A 7,060-nucleotide genomic window follows, 5' to 3' on the forward strand; every position below is an offset into this window, starting at 1 on the left:
GAATGTAGCCCAATCCCAAACCACTCCCTACCCACTACCACTTCACTACCAAGTGTCACTCCAAATCAAGTTACACTTGCAGCTGCGGAGGACACTCCTGATTAGGGGGAAGTGTATAAAAGAGAAGCCAAGCCATGGGACACCTTCACTCTACCGGAAGAAGGAAGCAGATGTAACCATGGATGCCGACAGACGCTTTGCTTGCGCCGCTGCCGCAGCTGTCATGTTTCACAGGTTAAGAAGAGTATTCCTCTTTTTAGTGAAAAGACTCTCATTTTTAATTCATAGATTGATTAACTGCTTTATTTTTTCTTCTGTCCCTGTGAATACATAATTATATATTTTTTTAAAAATCATGACAATGGGATGGGGACATTTTTATCCAGTTTTAAATTGTTTATTAAAGCATATGGACATGTAGGTTTTCATCTTTTGACCCCAAACATTCTGTGAGTTTGTTTGAGACTGTAAAGTCAGTGTGAGGAAAACAAATGTGTGTGTGATCTATAATATTTTACAAAGTAGAAAGACGGAACTCTTACATTTGTACATTGTTTCCTCCATTGTGATGTTGCGCTTCCTGCTAGGCTCATGAGAAGCCTGCACTGATATATACCCACTATTTAAGGGCTGAGCAGTCCACTCGCACTCAGCAATAATTGGTTTGGTATGGCCCTTAATATGGCACAGCTCCCCTTGACCGTGCAAATGGAGGGGGAGTGGATAAGGTGAGGGGATAGGGTCCGATTTGGTATTGGGCCTGTGTGTAGGATGTGAGTTTGTCCTGAGGGTGGCGCTAAAGAAAACACTCTGGACTCCACAGATGATTCGTTTTCTGCTCGACTGTTTTTATTTATGATTTTTGTGTAAACGTTTAATTTCTCTTTATTCTCCCTCCAAAGTTTTCCTCCAGTGGTCAGAGTGAGTAACTGCAGCTCTCTCCATACAACACTGTTTATATTCATACACACAACTGCATACTAGCATTTCCTGTGAATCCTTTCAGAATAAAGTGTTAGACTTCCTGTCTGTGTTCCAATGAGTCAAACATTTACTCTACTACATTTATCACATACTTGGACATTAGTGCAGTATTTCCATGTTGTGCTATTTACTTCGTATTAAGGATCAAATCAACATCTCTCTCGTCTCTATAAAATGGTAGTCACGTTTACTTTGTAGTAAAGTGTAACAGGAACTGTTGCAACAATGATCATGATCAAGATTAATTTAATTGTCCCACAAAGTGGGAAATTTGTCTTTGGCTCTACACCCATACAGTAGCCATAAAAATACAACATACAATGTATTACATAAACAAACAACATTATAGACCAAACATAACAATAACAGAAAAACACAAAAAGATAAATAAATAAATAAAAACAAATGCTAAAAATACCTGTACAAACAAGCATTTTATAATCATCAGAGTGGAAAATGAGAAGATGTTTACAAAAGTAAAAGACAATAAATGTCACCATTGAAGCTCAAGGATATGTTTTATACCCTTTTATGTATTATTTATTTATTTATTAATTTACTTCTTAACTTATTTATGAATTCATATTTTGATTTTAATGACAAAAGGATAATATACGGTACCAAAATTCCGGTTAACAGCAGCATGAATCAAATTAATGTGATATAAACATATATATAAGGAACATAAAACGGAAGTATTTCTAATTTTCTCCATAGTTACCACATATAAGGACAGCTCCTTTTTCCGGTGCAGAGATGGAAGTTTGTCCCACAGCTTGCCGCTGTGTTTACACCCTACACATTGATGGAGGAAGCTTCATTGAGCTGTGAAGGTGACTACAAACAAGTGATGCTTTGAGATGAAGTGGGAGTCGGTAAGGTCTGGTTTGGAAAGGCTCCTCTTGTGCACCTGGATGCGTGGTGGGATCAAAGGTCTACATTATAGATTTAGGAACCTCCAGAAAAATCTTCTGATTAAAAATAAGAGCATAAAGCCCCAGAATTTCTCTCATGTCCTGTTACTGCATCTTGCTAACTCGGCCATACTGCATGTCACTAACTCAGCTTCTTCTCCGGAGCCTTTGTGCTCCACTGTCTCTCAGGTTAACTCGTATTGCAGTGGTGCCTGGATAGTTTGACGTGTGTGGTTGTGCTGCTGCCGTGGTCCTGCCAGATGCCTCCTGCTGCTGCTGTTATCATTAGTCATACTTCTACTGTTATTACACATATAATTATTATCACACATGTATACTATCAGATATTAATATATTATTTCAACATATTGTACCACAGTAACCAGAACTATAATTATTATATTATTAATTTCATTAATGTTGTTGTAAGCTACTGTCATTACTGTCTGTCCTGCATCTCTCTCTCTCTCTCTCTCTCTCTCTCTCTCTCTGTCTCATTGTGTCATACGGATTACTGTTAATTTATTATGCTGATCTGTTCTGTACGACATCTATTGCACGTCTGTCCGTCCTGGAAGAGGGATCCCTCCTCAGTTGCTCTTCCTGAGGTTTCTACCGTTTTTTTTCCCGTTAAAGGGTTTTTTTTTGGGGAGTTTTTCCTGATCAGCTGTGAGGGTCCTAAGGACAGAGGGATGTTGTAAAGCCCTGTGAGGCAAATTGTGATTTGTGATATTGGGCTTTATAAATAAAATTGATTGATTGATTTTAAAAAATTGTTTCAGTCTGATATGAGTTCCATACTTTGTAGACCCATTAGAGGTACCCAAACTTTTTGGCAGGGAGCACAGTATGACTTAGCTTGTGTTCATCAGCTCGGTGTCTCAGTGTTGTCCTATTCATTTTCTTCTTAAGTTTTACATTGAACAAATCTCCTTTGCATTTTGAAACAGGAAGTTAGAATACAAAGCCCTGAATATTTGGAATGAGAACAGGTGTGTGTGTTTGACTAGTTCTTTTCTCGCATGGCCTGACCCTGATGTTTATGTTGTTTTTTCTTTATTTAATCTTACTTGCAGGTGTTTTCAAGGCAATATTGAAAACATAAGCTCAAGCTGAACTTTGTCAAAATCAAGGTAATGAGCGTTTTTAGTTACAAAAAAAGTACCAGAGGTAGACAAAGACACGCAGAAACCACACAACTGCATAGTCCATAGCAAGAGTGCCACTCACACCAATCTTAAGATTCATAAAGTACAACTTGTGTAACTTCCTGTGTGTGCCATGGATCACCACGTTACTGTAGACTCTGATTGCAGAGGAGACAACAGAGACTCTGGTGAAAGAAGCTCATTCAGGGTGTGGTCCTGCAGCATGTTGTATTATTTCTCTCATTCTATATATAACCAAATACAGAAAAACTATAAATGCACTGATACAAAACAAAGAGAGCAGCAATGCCGATGAACATGCAAACTGTACTGCAGTCCAGCTGGTTACACTTGTCCCCCGACTTCCTCGTTTTATTTCCCTTAAAGTCAAATTTGATGTGTGAGAAACACAAATATCTGACTGTGTAACAAACTAGTATGAATAAGTGCAGGTGATGCAAAACATGTACAGTATTTTAAATAAAAAAACATGAGGTGAGGACAGCTGCTTACACCAGCAGCAAACTCTGAACCTGATTCATTATAGGCATGTATGGAGTCACCAGTCTTAGTTAAAGGATGACTTTGGCATTTTCAACCTGGACCTTATTTCTGAATGTATGTTGGTCAGAGACTGATGTGAAAAACAGTTTTTGAAACTGGTCCAGTATTGAGGAAGCAGGCAGCGGCTGGCAGCTGTAAGACAGGCTGCAATAGAAAAACAAAGGGTAAATGAACACTGTCACCATATGTCCATTAAAAGTGATTTTAATGATTGTTAGATTGTTATTATAAGTGTCTGAAGTGTCTCTTTACCTCTTACTCAATCTGGTCTACTTGTTATTGCCTTGTTAAGTCGAAGTCTCCCTCAGAAATATCATGTGATGGAAATTTCTGGTATTTAAACATATTTAACCTATAATGTGTTGTATAAGGTTACTTGTTTTGATGAAACTGAACTTCTCACCTAATGATATGTGTTGCTCATTTAACCCCTACTGTGACAGCAGTAAGAGACACCAAGGTTACGAGCCAGGGAAGCTCAGACACCAAGTGTCCTTGTTAGTCTGAAGAGATGTTGTGTTTTAGGAATGTCAAGGCGCTCTGAAGAGATGTTGTGTTTTAGGAATGTCAAGGCGCCACATATTTTGACTGTTGATGTGCATGTGGTATGGGAACTATAAAGATAGCAGGGCGAGAGGACTTGCTAGGCATTCACTGACTGACTGTTCATGCGGTTGTATGTTTGAGTGTCTCCATTCATGAATGCTTAATAGAACTCAAGAAAGACAGCCGACGTGTGAAGACTTTTTCTTTAAACTGTTCATTAAATAGTAGTTTTGCCACCACAATCACAACATATCACAAGATGTCATATCTTACAGGAAGACAACCGTGGAAACGTGTGAGATCTGGAGAGAGCATAATAACCAGAGTAGTTTACAGAAAACATAGTTCAGGATTAACTAAAAGATATTCAATGTCATGGATGATTATTAACCTGATTTCAATAATGTGGACGAGGCGTTCAAATTAGATCACCACCTGTATTTATTTGAGCTGGACTATACACATGAAGAGTGGATGAGGAGAGAGAGGGGGACAACAGGCAGCTGATGTTTTTATTTTACTCTTTTACATATTTATTTTATCTTGCTGATGCTTGTTGTTATTAAAAACTTTTTTAGTAAGTTAATTAATTGTGGGTATAATTTACATTGAAATGAATTGCACATATACAGCCAAATTCTAACAGTAATGTACCTTTTCCAACATACAATAAAACACCATAGATCTTGATGAGCCGAAATCAGCACTTGACATAAACAGTAGACTGCTGTATGATTTGATGGTATTGCACAGTATTTCCTGTTTTGTTATTGTTGTTGGCTAATTAACTAAGGCTAAGGCTGGCTAAGTAACCTCTGCTTTAGTCTCTTTCAGCCTTTAATGTGAATAAGGATCTGTTTCACTCCAGACTGGAGTTGCTGAAACGTAAAGGTTTTTTTCATGTACTGCTATCTTAAATAGCTATCTAATACATAGTTACTAAGCAACTTCTGTTTTAGATTGATTCATGTAGCCATATAAAAGTAAATGCACCTCATGGTCTCTGTGAGGTTGTACTGTGTACTCATAGATGGATTACTGAAAGGGCCTATTGGGCACAGGGGCCAGTGTCAGGGCCCCCCCTGGCCTTTCCCTAAAATTGCAAAAAGACAGAACAACCAAAGATGACACAAAATTACTTCAAAGGGACATAAAACTACCTCACTAACACAAAAAATACCTCAAAGAGAAACAATATGATCTCAAAGTGGCACAAAAAGATCACAGAAAGACAAAAAAAACCCACAAAAATGTGCTTAATGCCTACTAAGAGAAGTAAAACCACCACAAAGTCTGTGTGTCTCACTACTATGTAGGAGAGGTTGTGGGGCCTTTTTTAGTGATATACCGATCCAGCTTTTTCAGTTTCGATACCGATCCCAACGCTGTGGCTTTGAGTATCAACCAATACCTGATACCGATCCGATACCATGGTTGACCTAAAAAGCTATATACCTTTACATGTAGAACAGAAAAGTAGACTAGAGTCATCAGGCATTGATGACTACACAGTTCTTTCCTAAGATAAAATGAAACAAGATGAAACAGATTAATGCAATGATGAACTATTTATTTTTAACAAAAATAAACAGCAGTTGAAATAGTGTGAAATACCTCCACACAGCAGATTCTCTCCTTCGCTCTATGGCGTATGACATAGCTCGCGTTGCAGTAGATTTAAAGGGAAAGGATCACCTCAGGTATAGGTTGCATTTTCCGATACCCGATCCATCTATTTTGATGATATCGGGGCCAATATTTGATCCAGATATTGGATCGGTGCATCCCTAGGACTTACAACATACAATAATGCTAATGTGCAATATTTGTGCCATACAAAGTTTTTTGTCTCGCTTGAAAACTCCTATTCAAGAGGGAAAAGCAGTTAAGTTAGCCCGCATTCCTGTTCAAACAATGTAAACAGAATTTTATGGTTAAGTCAACATTTGCGTCACACATCTCTGCCATCTTTTTCCTCCTTCCCCTCCCACTGCTCATATTCTTTCGGGGTGGGACCCTGAAAGCCCTGTCTGCATGCATCTCAGTTTCCTCTGACCAAAAACAATCAACTGCAGACATTGGTGCTATTTACACTCTGTCATTCCTGCCTAGCATCATTTGGTCCCTGGCAGAGGGAGCCAGAAATAACGATGTCCTCAGCAACCTGTCTGTATTTCTTAGGATTTGTCTTCTTCCCAACTTAGTTCTATGTTTTCATGAGAAAACATACTAAAAACAAAGTTTTGGCCTCTGTGTGTTATTGCTCATTGCTTGTTTCAAGACATGTCTGATGCCTGTTGATCTTGGTAAGGGAGTGTTAGATCAGTATTTTGATAGTACAATGAAGCTGGTTCCAGCAGAGGAAATAGTCCTGTGAAACTACTGTCAGATATTTCCAACAAAGCTAAATGCTGTCCTGCATTGTTTCCAAAAGGACACAATACCTAATTAGAGGCAGCAGAGGTTAACATTATCATGGTATGTAAACCTCAGACTGTTATATGCACATGGTAGATTTGCGGAGAATGTAGAATACAGAAGATAGTGCTGTCGCAAAATTTAAGTAAATGATTGCTCTGTCGTGAAATTTAATACCATGTCCTTCAGTAACAGAGGTTTCCTGTGCCGACTTTAACCTCTCCCGAATTGATCATCTTGTCGATAGTGACTTAGGCTCGCTGCGAACAACACTCAACTCCGTAGCACCTCTTAAAAAGAAGTTAACAAAGCAAAGAAAGTTCGCTCCTTGGTATAACTCTCAAACCCGTAAGTTAAAACAAATATCGCGAAAATTTGAAAGGAATTGGCGATTATCCAAACTGGAAGAATCTCGTTTAATCTGGGCAGACAGTCTCAAAACGTATAAGAGGGGCCTCTGCAATGCCAGAGCAAACTATTACTCAG

This window comes from Epinephelus moara, chromosome 19 (genome assembly GCF_006386435.1).
Source record: "Epinephelus moara isolate mb chromosome 19, YSFRI_EMoa_1.0, whole genome shotgun sequence".
NCBI classification, from domain to species: Eukaryota; Metazoa; Chordata; class Actinopteri; order Perciformes; family Serranidae; genus Epinephelus; species Epinephelus moara.